Source organism: Apostichopus japonicus, chromosome 12 (genome assembly GCF_037975245.1).
Source record: "Apostichopus japonicus isolate 1M-3 chromosome 12, ASM3797524v1, whole genome shotgun sequence".
Lineage (NCBI taxonomy): Eukaryota > Metazoa > Echinodermata > Holothuroidea > Aspidochirotida > Stichopodidae > Apostichopus > Apostichopus japonicus.
Window position 1 is genome coordinate 3,372,232 of NC_092572.1, and position 14,499 is coordinate 3,386,730.

At 40.4% G+C, this 14,499-nt stretch overlaps 1 long non-coding RNA gene across 4 annotated transcripts in view; it reads left to right on the forward strand.

Moving 5' to 3' along the window:
* LOC139976798 (uncharacterized) overlaps positions 1 to 13,558 on the forward strand; it is a 29,998-nt gene extending 16,440 nt beyond the window's left edge. For 2 of the 4 annotated variants that reach the window (XR_011796268.1, XR_011796269.1), the window contains one exon: positions 11,953 to 13,558. This is a non-coding gene — a long non-coding RNA (uncharacterized lncRNA). Of the gene's footprint in view, positions 1 to 8,332; positions 9,312 to 10,651; positions 10,663 to 11,952 lie in introns of those variants that run through there. The other 2 variants (XR_011796267.1, XR_011796270.1) reach the window with 2 other exon arrangements.
* The last annotated feature ends 941 nt before the right edge of the window (positions 13,559 to 14,499 follow it).

Sequence of the window (14,499 nt, forward strand, 5' to 3'; positions counted from 1 at the left end):
ATTCAATTCATAAAATGTAGATAAAGCTGCTTAGAATTTGTGGGGTTCTTGCGAAAACGATATAAACTCTTCTTGCGTCACTGGCGTTACCTTCTGTGCGTAACTGTCGAAGCTTCGTGCGTCACTCGCCTTTAACTCGGTGCATAACCGGGGTAAAATGTTCGTGCGTCACTGTCGTTACACTTGGTGCGTAACCGGCGAAAACCCTCCGTGTGTCACTGGCGTAACACTAGGTGCGTCACCGGCGAAACTTCGTGAGTCATATAGACTTCCGTTATCTCCCTCTATCACACGGGAATGAAGAGCATATGATTGACCTGTCAACAAGACTTTTACTCAGCCGTCGCCTAGCAGATAACCTCCTTGTCACACGATAAGTCGAACTCTCTCCCGTTACCTCTACGTAGGCCTGCCTCTAAGATTCCCTGAGTCCTTGAACTCGCCCTTGGGTAAAAATCCCGGTCCCAAAGTTGCCAAATCCAACAGTTCTCCCAAACCCTGGCTTATCCGTACTCCTAGGGTTCAGAGATTCCTGAGTCTCAACTTAGTAAAAAAAATGGTTACCCTTTACCATGCAGCACTCTGCTTTCTTCTTCTTTACTTGGGTGAAGGCTACTATTAACACACACGTATTGTCGCATCGTCGTCTCAATTAGGAGTCCCCAAACAATCACCTGTTTCTCTTCTACTTTCAAGCGCACCAGTTGTACAGGTAAAGATTTCCAGAAAATCACGGTAGCGCGGGGTCGTGACCCAGGTAGACAGAAGGTAGACAGAAAGGCGGGAAGCCGCAAAGGGAAGCCGGACTAGGTAGCCGTGCTCGCCAATCAAAACAACACTACTGCTACAAAAAGTCGAGTTAAACAGGACATCAGCACAGAAACGAAAAAACGACATCACATTTCGCAGATCGAATAACCAATCTGGAAAGATTCCTTGTATAGAAACCTTGTATAGGTGTACCAGCTTGCTATGGGCAAGGAAATATCATGGAAAGACCCTGCTCATATAGTAAATAAAAATTGTAGTTTTGTCCGAGACAGAAACTGAAAATTATTCACTTCAATCGTATCCGCGGAAGGTTCGCCGGTTACTCACGAAGTGTATCGCCGGTAACGCAAGAATTTTAACCCCAGTGACGCACGGAGACTTTACTCCGGTTACACAAGGAGTGTAACGCCTGTTACGAGCGAAGATTTCCGCCGGTTACGCACAAAGTGTAACGCCACTGTCGCACGAAGCTTCGCCGGTTACCCACAGAAGGTGACGCCAGTGACTCACGAAGAGATTACGCTGGTTACGCAAGAACCCCATAAATTCTAAGCAGCTTGATCTGCATTGAATGATTTGTATATTGTCTGATATTTTAATGTAATTATTTTAGTCAGTGTTCGCCCAGATTTTGTCATTCAATATAAACGTCTCAAGCAAGAACGTTGACATTATAAACGTCTCAAAATATCGGAAGATATCAGTGGCGTGTTGCTGGCATCATCTTTCTTCGGAAGTTTGCTTTTTTTTTTTTGCTCATTTTAGTGAACACCTCCTGTCGACACCTCCTGTATCAATGTGTATTGTTTCTGTCAACGGATCTAGTGTTTAAAACAGTTTGAATTCATTATTTCCAGTGATTTAGTCGAGTGAATTTTTCGAATTTCAAATTTTCGGTCATGCTCTAGTAGCCTATACTGTAGCCGTAGTGCGTTAGTCGTTTACCTGCAAGAGAAGAAGTGCAAATATGTTGGAAGCTTGCTGGAGACCAAAGAAAATATTAACCGAAGAATTGGTATAACCAACGGTGCTTTCAACACACTGTCAAGTATTTTCAAAAGCGAAAACATAAGCCAAAACATTAAGCTTAGGATTTTTGAGGCTTAATTAAAGAGTATGTTCTTGTACAATTGCGAACTGTGGGTCACAACGAAGGATCTTGATCGCAAAATTGACACATTCAAAGGAGACTACTTCGTTATATTCTCAACATTAGATGGACCAATAACAATTGTTTATCAAACGATGAGCTCTACAATGAAACCAACCAAACACCTTGGTCATCCATAGTCGAACTTAGAAGATTGAGATTTTTCGGTCATGTAGCAGGAGGACGCTCTAGCAAAGGTTGCTTTAAGTTTAAGAGAAGCATTGAGACATACTGCTACACCAGTAGGGAGGCCCGTGACTACCTTGCTTTGAAAAATAAAATCGCATTATAAGGACGTTAATATTAACAACTTCGAGGAAGTAATAAACCTTGCACAAGATCGTGATAAGTGGCGGCGGTTTATCACTGAGCATGTCGGATAGACGAGACTCAACTTACTACTTACTGACTACTAACCAAGACATTACAGAGAAATCAAACAATTCTGTTTTCTTATCTTATGTGAGAATCTGTCCTTATTAAGACTTGCGTTCGCTGAGTTAAGTCCATCGGTTGGAAGATCCTGACGGACTAAAGGCAACATTACAGTACTATGTATTTATGCTTTCAATGGTAAGTTTTTGATATTGTAACGTCACTTCACTGTCTTTTAAAGCTGGGGTTGGCGAAGGATATCTCGACAAAAAGATTGTAATGGAGAAAATATTCAAGTGCCCGTGGCACAGTGGTACCGTTTATTCCACCTGCTTTAACACACAAAGGTCACGAAATATTATGCTAACAATGTACGGCTCTTACAGTTATCCCAACTATACGCGAAACTTTAACTGTTAACGCAATTACACACTACCCCAAGGCGGTGTTAAACGCAGCGTCCAGCGCTGCGCTAAACGCAGCGCCACAAGCTAGCGTTCAACGCGGCGCCACACGCAGCGTAAAACGCAACGTACAACGCAGCGACAAATATGAAAATAGATTAAAGGTTACAGGTTAAACTTACGTTGTCAATACCACTGCACTGTGTCTAACTGTTCGTAGATATTGTAAGTGCTCAGAATATCATTTACTACATTTGTGAGTGGTAATAATTGTTAGTACACTGCACTATTGCACTGAGGAAGATTAAGCACAGTTATTTAGCTTGATCGCTTTTCATACGTTCGTAAGGATCATCTCTCTTTGGTTAATGGATATAGTTAAGTCCGTCCGTAATAAGCAGCATTAGTGCATTAGTTTAGTTTAGTTTAGTAGAAAAAAAAAGGGGTCAGGAGGGACACTCAAGTCCCCATCAAGGACCCTATAGGAGAGAGAAAAAACTGAAGACACAAACACTCAGACCCGATTACAATGCTTAAAGTGCTTGTGCAAAGCATTCTTTAACCCATTGACACTACTTGCAAGTGCAACTTTCTCAGGCAAACCGTTCCACTCATTCACAACCCTATTAGAAAAAAAAAGACATGCCGAGTAGTAATCCTACTTTGTGACTCTTGGAGAATAAGACAATGACCTCTGGTACAATTACTATTAGCAAATATGAAAAAGTCGGTAAAGGATAAATTGTCAAAACCATACACAATCTTGAAAACCTGAATCAAGTCCCAACTTAACCTCCTAAGCTCCAGTGTGGTGAGATTAAACAGTTTTAACCGTCCATAATAAGGAACACTCTTTAAGGTAATAATCATCCTAGTAGCTCTCCTCTGGACCTTTTCAAATACTTCCTTATCCTTAGCAAAATGTGGGTTCCAAGCTTGCACAGCATACTCCAGATGAGGCCTAACCAACTGCTTATAAAGCTCAACTACGATGCACTCTTTCAGATAACTGAAGTTCCTTTTGATCATACCTAAAACTCTATTACCTCTTTTAGCAACTTCAAGACTATGTTTAGAAGGTTGCAGAGATGAGTCGATGTAGATACATAGGTCTCGTTGAACAGAGTGCTTCTGTAACTCCACACCATTAAGATTGTAGGTATACTTTTGGTTACTACTACCAATGTGCATTACCCTGCATTTACCAATTTAAAAAAGAATTTGCCATCCATGAGACCAGGAAAAAACCTTATCTAAATCCGTTTGTAACTTCTCAGAATCGATTTTGGAAGAGACCTCAGAATACAATTTGGTGTCATCAGCACACTTCTTAGCTGTACAAAAAATATCTCCATCGATGATATTTATATAGGCAACAAAAAACAAGGGACCCAAAACAAACCCTTGTGGAACCCCACTAGGAACGTCCTGCCAAGAAGCACAGCCTTTAATTACCACCCTCTGTTTCCTATTTCCAAGCAAATTCTCGATCCAAGACAGTAAATTCCCATTGACACCCATACTCTTCAGCCAAAGTTAAAGACGCTGATTGGGAGCATTAGTCCTAGTTCAGCTATCAGAAAGGAAGCAAGGTAAAATGACTCACATTACGGTCATTTGGTCCATCTGTTTTTCCTTAATGTATTTACATTGGTTAACGGCGTTGTTGACACCTTAAAGTTAACTCTGGATAGCCTTAAACTTGATTTCGTAATTATACGTTGCGTGCAGCGCCACGTTGGTCGCTGCCTTTGGCGTCGCGTTTTACGTTGCGTTGTACGTTGTGTCATACGCTACAAGTAGCACCGCGTTGTGCCCTGAATTGTACGCTGCGTGTAGTGCTGCGTTGTACGCTTCGTTAAGACGCCGCGTTTGGGTATTGTGTAATTGCGACGTTCTGCGTAATTCAATAAATAACTGCAAGAGCCTTATATTGTATGCATAATATTTTGTAACCTTTGTATGCTATTTTCATAAATGCCTAAACCAACACTCTGTATACTGGACCAGTCTCGAATGCGATTCGAGACTGGTCGAGAATATAGAGAGGAGAATTGCTTCAGGATCGAAATGCTAGACAAACACTGGTTTGTTGCCGTGGCAATCATGAAGTCATAATTAAAAGAAATGAAGACATGGTGTACATTGCCATGAGTATATGCAAATATGTTTATGGGCAAAGAAATGTTTCAAATTGCAAAAGAATACTGTACAGTATATATAGCCTACTTGCAATTAGTTACAGCAGTAGTACTGTATATGTTTTCACACACACAGAGTCTCAATACACAATGTACGTACTTGTTAAATCATCCAGCTAAATAATTCGAGTAACATGAATGACTAAGGGATTAATTTTGAGCTTAATTTTGAGCTAGAGTCAATGTCAGCAACCTTATCGAGGTACTTCAACGAAGAACCGAAGCGTAACGCGTCCAATGTTGACACTATGTATGTATGTATGTATGTATATGTGATCTTCCCGCAAGCAGGAACTCGCGAAAGAAGCCATTTAACGTCCATGTCGGGAAGTTGTTATTGAACAACACCCTTGCCAGACGACACACATTGCTGTCGGCGGGGAATCGAACCGGGGATCTCATGACTGGGAGACGCCGGCGTTAACCACTAGGCTATACACTCCGCCCTTAACTATAATAGAAGAAACCTTGTCGCTAAGCCTAGCAATAACGTAAGCACTAGGTCTACTACTAATTCTAGCAGTAACGACATGACTGACCAGGGACTAGGCCTAGCGATCTTTCAGACTCGCAATAACACTGCGGTTACTACAAGTCCAAACCTGTCGAACAATCATACAATGGGGCTCGGAACCTCTTCAAAAACTGCTCATTCTCAGGCCCAGTAAACGTTTATTTGAACGGTTCATCTACCGACTAATAATAATAATAATAATAATAATAATGTATTCTTATATAGCGCTTTACATCAAAAGAATGATCTCAAAGCAGCTTCACAGAAACGCATAAAAACAATACAACTTAAAAAGTATTACAGCTTAAAAATAATACAATCTAAAAATATTGCATCCTAAGAAATACAGAAATAAATAACTAACAATAATTAATAAAAAACAAAAACAAAAATTCAGAAATTAAAGACAAAAGCAATAAAATATGACAGCATACAATAAAACTAAAATACTAAACTATTACAGCCGAAGAAATAGCAACAATAAGACTATCAAAACAAAAATAGAAAATAAATTTCAATATAAAACAAAACATGGCAAGATGGTAACACAATCAATATTACTGGAGGTTTAAAAAGAATAATACTTTCGAAAAAGGTGAGTTTTAAGGTGTGCCTTAAAAGCATTTAATGATGGAGCTGCCCTAATGTCATTGGGGAGTGCATTCCATAGATCAGGTGCAAAATAGGCAAAGGATCGTGCGCCAAAGCTTTTTTGGGCGAATCTGCCAGGCTCTAGTCGTATCTCCATAGAATGTCTGTTCCTCTGTCGTGTGCGATTTGCAATCTGCATGGGCTCTGGAAGAGCCTGACGACTGATCAGAGAGCCAAGATAGTGAGGGGCAGTGCCATTTATAATATTGTAAGTTATGACTAGAGACTTAAATTCGATCCTTGCGGAGACAGGTAACCAATGAAGGTCAATCAATATGGGTGTGATGTGTTCGTGCCTCCTGCTCCGTGTAACCATGCGTGCTGCCGAGTTTTGAATCAGTTGAAGACGTGCCAGTTGCTGTTGCTCAATTCCATATAATAAACTATTACAATAATCAAGGTGCGATGTAACAAATGCATGAATTAATCTTTCTGTGCTTGTGCGATCTAAGAGCTTACGAATTTTCCCAATACGATACAATGAGTATGATGCTGACTGACAAATTTTTGAAACATGACTTGACATAGAACTGAATTCATCAAATTGCACTCCTAAATTTCTGACAACGGAAATGGGTTTAACATGAGTAACACCAACTCTGAACTAGATATGTCTGCTTGAACTTTTCGGAACTTACTGTGAAAATGAATTACTTCTGTTTTGCTATCATTGAGTACAAGTCGATTTGCTGCCATCCACTCACGAATATCATCTATGCATTTTTCAGGTATGAATTTCCAGTCAGATAGATTTTTACACGAAAAATACAGTTGTGTATCATCGGCAAAAAGCATAAAGTCAATATCATTGGCTAAAATAATGTCTTCGAGTGGGGATGTATACAAGGTAAAAAGAATCGGCCCAAGACCGCTTCCCTGTGGTACACCGCAAAATAATGGTTCATCTTCCGAATAACAATTGTCAATACAGACACGTTGAGTACGTCCTCGAAGATATGAATCGAACCACTTTAAAGCAGTACCATTTATGCCAAACCGATGCTCCAAACGCTGCAGTAAAATATCGTGGTCAATTGTATCGAATGCGGCGGTAAGATCGAGTAGGACTAAAATACACTCTTTATGATTGTCCATTGAAACTAGAATGTCATTTCTTACACGAAGCAACGCGGTTTCTGTGCTATGGTTTCTTCGGTATGCAGATTGAAATTTCGAATAAAGAGAGAATTGGTTAAAATATTCATCAATTTGATTAAAACACATGTTCTCTAAGAATTTATGTTCAAATAAAAGGTTGGAAACGGGACGATAATTTGATAAAACATCAGGATCCAGTCCGGGCTTTTTCAATAATGGTCTGACAAGAGCGCGTTTATGACGTCGCGGAACAGTCCCTGCTTTGAAGGAAGTGTTGGCAATGTTAACAAGATCATCCACTAGTTCTGGTAGGCAAAGTTTAACGAGCTGAGTTGGCATCGGATCGAGCGCTGAAGATTTCGAGTTCATAGCTGAAATACATAGGCGAGTTCTACTCAAAAGAATGTTAGCAGCAGGCAACGTTGCTATGCTAGCCTAACTGTTGTAGCGTTTACGGACTTTTCAGACCACACACAACTCAGCATCTGCTTATTGCGCAATTTGACCTGGTAGGTCAAAAATAAGTTTTAAAATGTTATCTTTAGAAATGTGTTCATTTGTTCTTATTTAATTGTCATTACCCTCCATTTTTGAGTGTTTGAATTGATTACATTACCAAAATTTAAGACCAAACAATACTGCTTCATTCGTATTTTTTTCACTTTTAATGTTCGTCAGAAGAAAATGCTGTTTTACATGAGGTGACTATTACGTCATTAAGGAAAAAGATCAAGGGAGGAATTAGGAGAATTAAATACAGATCAGCAAAAATTAGCGAAAAAATACCGTTTTCTAACATTTGTGAGGGTCAATTATGAATGGGGATAAAAACGAGGGTACCCGGTCTTAAATTTGATTTGAGACCTCTGATGACGTCATCGAGAAGGGCAGCGGACCTCGGCTATCGCCTCGGTCCGCTCAGCCTCCTCGATGACGTCATCATCGGTCTCAAATCAAATTTAAGACAGGTTCCCCACGTATTTATCCCCTAAGTTAAGGGAGGTTTCAAAAAGGGTGCCACTGTGCCACGGGCACTTGAAAATCTACTCCATTTCCATATTTTCGTCGAGACTCTCTTTTGACAACCCCAGCTTTAAAGACTGCCCCACCATACAGGAAAGTGACATTACATTAATGATAGCAGTGCGATTTGTATCATTTGCTGCAGGCTGGTGAAATGGGCAAAGGAAAACCAGTCCAAGATGCCTATGTTAAACCCCTTTAACAATAGCCTAAGTAGTGACAGGTTGGCCAGGGCCTTACGGTGAGAAAACATCCGGATGGGAGTATGTTAAGATTGTCAGAAGAGGCGGGTTACCGGTGGCCAGCAAAGTGGTAGCGAGGCAGAGAAGATACAGGACGGTGCCTTATCGAACAGCCGGCTAAACAGAGGATGGCGGTCGGACTAACAAAGGAGAATGTGGACCAGATTGGGAGCCCTTTCGAGGAGGAAGAACTGCCGGTGACAAGTTAGTGTCGAGCAACACAAAATAGGCAACGATGGTGTAAACCCACGAGGTCAGAGGGAACCCAAAAACTCGATGAGGGGAGACGCGCCGAACAGAGGTCAACCACCGCTTAACAATTGAAACCCGTTCCAGGGCGACATGCGGCTGGCCTAAAAGCGACACTTTGACGGAAGAGAGCCCCTCAAATGCGGTGACGGTGGTTAAACTAACACAAATAAGTCCAATTTGCTTTTCGCATTTGCAAATAGAAGATTGCAGCAGATGCCGTTAGGTACCACTCACACTCTTTGACGGTTCAACACCATGGAAGGATTATCTTGTACACTTTGAGCTAATAGCTGAACTATATGGGTGAAACAAACGCTGTAGATATCAACAGCTTGCTGTAAGTCTAAGTGGTCCGACGCAGGCAGTTCTTGCCAATTTGAAACCAGTCAGGAGACGGAGGTTTCATTTACTATCTAGCGCCCGGAGCAGAGATTTGGAAAAGAAATCAAATGAGGAAGACCCTAAGTAAAATATGTGACAATTTCTACCGGAGCTGTTGTGAGCCTCTTCAAGGACATGCAATGGACATAATGTGCCCATTTCCAGTGTCAGACAGGGGAAACAAGTATGCACTAGTGATAGCAGATTAATTCAGCAAATGGACGGAGGCTTATACTATGTGGGAAAAGTAGGCTGCGGGGGCGTATCCAGGATTTTCCAATAGGGGGGGGCGCCAGGTATGAATGATCGCCGTCCTGGGGGATGGGTCTAAGGGGAGGGGTGTACAATTTTTGCTTTCAAAGAAGGGCTGAAATGCAAAATGGTGTCATATGCATGGGCGGCGATCCGTACTTCCGAGTGGGGGGGGGGGGGATATGACCTTGTTGACTATCTAAGCGTAGCGCCACCATGAGTTGGCGCGAAGCGTACAAGAAAATTTTGGGATTAACAAACCCTCTAGATGGCCGGAAACGGCACTTCCCGAGGTTTCCAAGCGGCATATACACAACTTTAAAATAGGGATGTCATGTCCGAAATACCTCATAATCAGGATCCCAAATACTTTTCTTTTTAATTTCGGGTGTTATTTTGGGAAAATTGCCCCTGTCAATCTTGTTTCAGGCGCAACGTTAGAATGTTCGAGAGCTCTGTTATATTATTCGATGAAGAAAATGGCCTCCACCCAGGATCGCCGCCCATGGCCATATGTGATCCATTTTTCGACCTTAATAATAAGCAACATTTCCAGTAAATATGGACACAAAATGCACAATTTAGTATGGCTGGCATGTCATTTAGTGTTTATAGTGATAATACAAACACAATTACCATCTATGTTTCTAAAACTATTATGCCGCCGAACTTCGCCAGAACCTTTTTTGGCAAACAAAAAATAAAGCATACGGGAGGGGGGGGGGGGGGGTTGAGCGATCACCGACATCTCACATAAAGGTCGTCATCAATTTTTTTTTTTTTTTTTTTGCTAAACTTTTTTTTTTTTTGGTGACGGCCAATAGGGGGGGCGCGCGCCTGTTGCGCCCCCCTGGATACGCCCCTGGGCTGGAACAGTTGCGAATATATTGAATGAAGAGTTTTTCTGTCGCTTCGGAATACCAAGTGAAATTCACACTGACCAAGTACGATAGTTTGAGTCCCAATTTTTCCCATGGGTGTGCAAAATTTATGACGTAAAAAAAAAACAGGACTACACCTTTCATCGGCAATCGGACAGGATGGTGGGAAGATGTAACAAGGCGCTGGAGGCGATGCTGTATACGGTCAGGATAGAGATATGTGGCTCCTGAACATTACCAAGAAAATGGCATATCCCCTAACCTGCAGCGACCCTGTGTTGGGCCACTGACTGACGTACTCTATCATGTTAAGATGGGGTGCATCAAAGTGGTGCATCACGGCCGATTGATGGCTTACACAGGCAACAATAACTCTCTATGGATCCAAAGATCTTGATAGTCTCTACAATGTTAAAATTAACCTAATATTCGTTCCCATTTCTGTTATTTTGGCAGAAAATGGAGAAAAGATCAGTTTGAGGTTCAGTTCTGTTGTGCAAGCTTCAGTAAGAAGTTTTCAAAACGGGGAGATTTTAGAAATCTTTTACAAAGAAAAGGACGAGAGACCTGGACAATAGTTCACTTTCCAGCATTGTGATTATTCTTCGGACAGGAGACTGGACATCACACCGACACACCAAGAACACCAAATTTGAAAGAACCTTGCAAAGTTAAGATCAAAACTTACGAAGTAGAACAAGGACAGGGTTCTAAAAGACGGCAACGCAACGGCGGTCAGACATCTGAAGGCGTATTACAAGACGGATGAATCAAATTTGTGGTTGAAAGATTCCAGACGAACGACGCGTGGAACTGAACCAGATGTGCATTTAACCTTGTAAAATGTTTGTAAACTCTTTCCAAGCTATTGTTGTACGATAACGAGAGCGGTAGCCGTGTTATGCTTACGTAGAAAAAGAATTCTTTTCTAAAATTCATTAATGCATGGAAAGGAATACTTCAATAATTGTTAGTTTCAAGTAAGTAAATACGAGGATAGGAACTGTGGTGGGAGGTGTCTAACCGAACTTGCATAGTATTTTAACTTTTAAAATAAATCAAATAAAACAAAACTGTTAGCAAACAGCTATCCATGGAAGTGCCTGTGTAAGAGAATTTGTAACCTTCAGGTTGCCACACAACGCGTTACCAACAGATCCTTTTATACTAGTCTGAACATTGGCCTAAGTTTACGCGCCCGAGAATTTACTACTTCAAAAATACCGCCCTGAGTTGCGGTCACCAATCTTCCTGAGACCGGAAAGCTCAACCCTTCAAAAAAAAAAAGGCTAGGTGCACGATTGCTTACGTCATAGTGAACAACTTGGGAGGATAACTGGGATTTCCCGGCAAAGAATTGCAGCATTACTTCAAGCATAAGCAGTTAATATAGTTTTCACATCAATCGGAAATGATCTTATAATGCTTTTACTAAACTGTCACATACTACATAGACATTTATCATACTTTATTAGAATAAGATTAAAGATATATATAACATATTCTTTGTTTGATTTGTTTCTGTTTTAGCTTACTGGCTAACAAGAAACTACTCCATCATTTCCAGTCCACACACTTCACTTGCGGCTGAGGTGACTTCAGCTTGGACTAGATCAAAAACCAGTTAAAAATGAATATTAAAGAAAAATGGAAAAAAAATGATTTACTGCGCCCTTTTTAGGGAGGAATTTTTTTGTAAGGTAAACTTATCTAGAAATTGTTTGTTTCTTGTTATTTGTTTGCCCCGCTTCATGTAGGAAGTCGTTTGTCAAGACACTTTGGACTTAACGATGACGAGTGTTCTTCCATTGGCGGAGATGAAAGTTTTACCATTCAGACGTACAGTTTGAAGAAAGTCACAGCACAGGAGACGTTTATCTCAGATCTTACAATCCACAGCAAACAAACTCAAATGGGATTGTTTTACTTCTGTGCCGCCACTTTAAACTATAAACAAGGGTCGATGGCAGTTACCGTCAAAGTTTTGTGATGATTAAGAAATAAAACAGCAATAATATGGTCATCAGTTGAAAAACATTAAACAGGGAATAAAGACCTAAACAAATAGAGAAATGGATCGAGAAAAGAATTGTATACGTCAAATTAACACTTGAACGAAGCAAGAATAACTGTTAGAGTTATATATTATAGTCGTAATCGTAATCGTACTACAGTGCCATGCGGGCGCATTAATATTTTCTCCATTGCTATTTTATTATCGAGACACCCTTTTGCAAACCCCTGCTTTAAAGATTGCCACACCAGACATGAACGAAGCGTTACACTATATTATGATCATGTAGTAATTATAACTTTATCCTTATGAATTTATCTTTATTTTCTCAGATTTCGACTACCGTCTGATTATATGATGAAACTGTACAAACCGGCCATGAACTCACTTGCTGTATTATATCCCCATGCTTTATCATATCCCCGTAAGAACTATCATCCCCTTCCCCTCACAAGAATACATATCAGAAGATATTAGTAAATAAAACCAGTTATGAATATAAGTAAATTTAATTTCACACCCGTATCATGGGAATGGGCAACAGAGAGAAAGTCCCCCTCACCCCCGTCAGAAATTATCCGAACCGACATGGAGGCAGTAAAACAAAGACGAAATAACACCTATGTCATATAGAATATTGGATACCAGCAGTCGGCTCCAATTATAGCATGCTATAGCTATAGGCTATAGGACAGTTTTATGATTACGTGATTTGTGGTCGCAAATCGACCTCAGGCTCTTAAATTAGCAAACATAGTTTATTAACACCATTAGGCTCTTTGTGTAAACACTGTGTAGAAATATGTTCATGTCTGCAGTGTAGTTAATCATACCACCCTCACACAAAGACCCTCATATTGGAAAATATATGTGGCAGGCGTTGCAGACTTATAGGTAAAGAGAAGTCATTTCATGGCCAAGGAAGGTGGATTACGAAATCTCAAGAACCTTTCCATGACAGCGTGCTATAAGTTGGGGTCTTTACAGCAGACCTTTAAAGATCTGCTTCTCTAAAGATTCTCCTTGTAATCTCACTAAGCATAGAAATCTTCGAATCACTACACTTTTATGCAGTCATTGATACATTCTATCACATTCCAGACCGTCACATGGAACTAGATTGTCGTTTTAAATAGGAACACATCCCCACTTGAATCAGTATAGGGATGTGCAATGCCATGCAGCTGCGTGTACCTACTACATGTTATATTATGTATGTTTACTGTTTGAATCGCTAATATATACCCAACACTAGGAGCTAATTGGGCATACGTGCATCCTCCACTCATCTCTCTTAAACTTGCTTCCAAGTGGCACACATTTTAGAACACTTTTTTTTTATGGAACACGTTAAGTCTATATAAGTAGCTCTAACAAAAGATTGTGGTAGTAAATCATAATAATGCAAAATAATAATAAAATCACCACGACTGATTTAGGTAGGGCCTGATAATGGAAATAAAAAAGGACACCAGAAGAAAAATCCCCCCCCCCCCGAAGATGGGAGGTGGGGGCATGTCCCAGTCCACAATGTGTACATTACTTATTAGCATAGCAATTAGCCATACCGCTGATAAAATTGGAAACTGTTCTTGCCCCGGTAAAACAGTTTGTTAAGGTTCGTACTAAGATAGCCATCAAATTCGCAATCTTCTTTGTCGGCATGACCAATGTATTGCGTCATGTGTGTATGCATATTCACGGCGCAGCTAACGCGCATTACATTGCTTCTCGGATTGTCTTCCAAAGTTGTTGTACAGAGAGTTGTACCAAACTCCTCCATTCAAAAGTGAACAGCGCCCTATTCCTTACACAACGGTTCATACATTCACGGCAACAATAAAATTAATTCACAGCATCGGAACCTGTGAACAGCAACAAGAACGGAAGATACAACAAGGGGTTTTAGACTTCGTCGAGCTAATTATTCTGAAACAAGATATCATTTTGACCAGATTTTAAAATGAACCTCGGCATTCAATTAATCAACAACGACGTCGAAGTAGACAACGGCATAACTTTAGCAAAAATAATTAGCTTACCAAAAAGCTTTTATTTAGAAGTCAAATGATTTAATTTTGACGAAGAATTGAATTTCAACAACCCCGATCATTTTAGACGACAGAAACTTTTTAACAGACGACAACATTTTGAACAACAACAACAAATAATGGTCATCATCATCCCAAAAGTTGCCTTTAAAATCGAGGTAGTGGCCTGTCAACACAAAATTTGACATCATCAACAAAATTTGTGCAATCCCGATCAAAATAAAAGCCGTCATGATCGA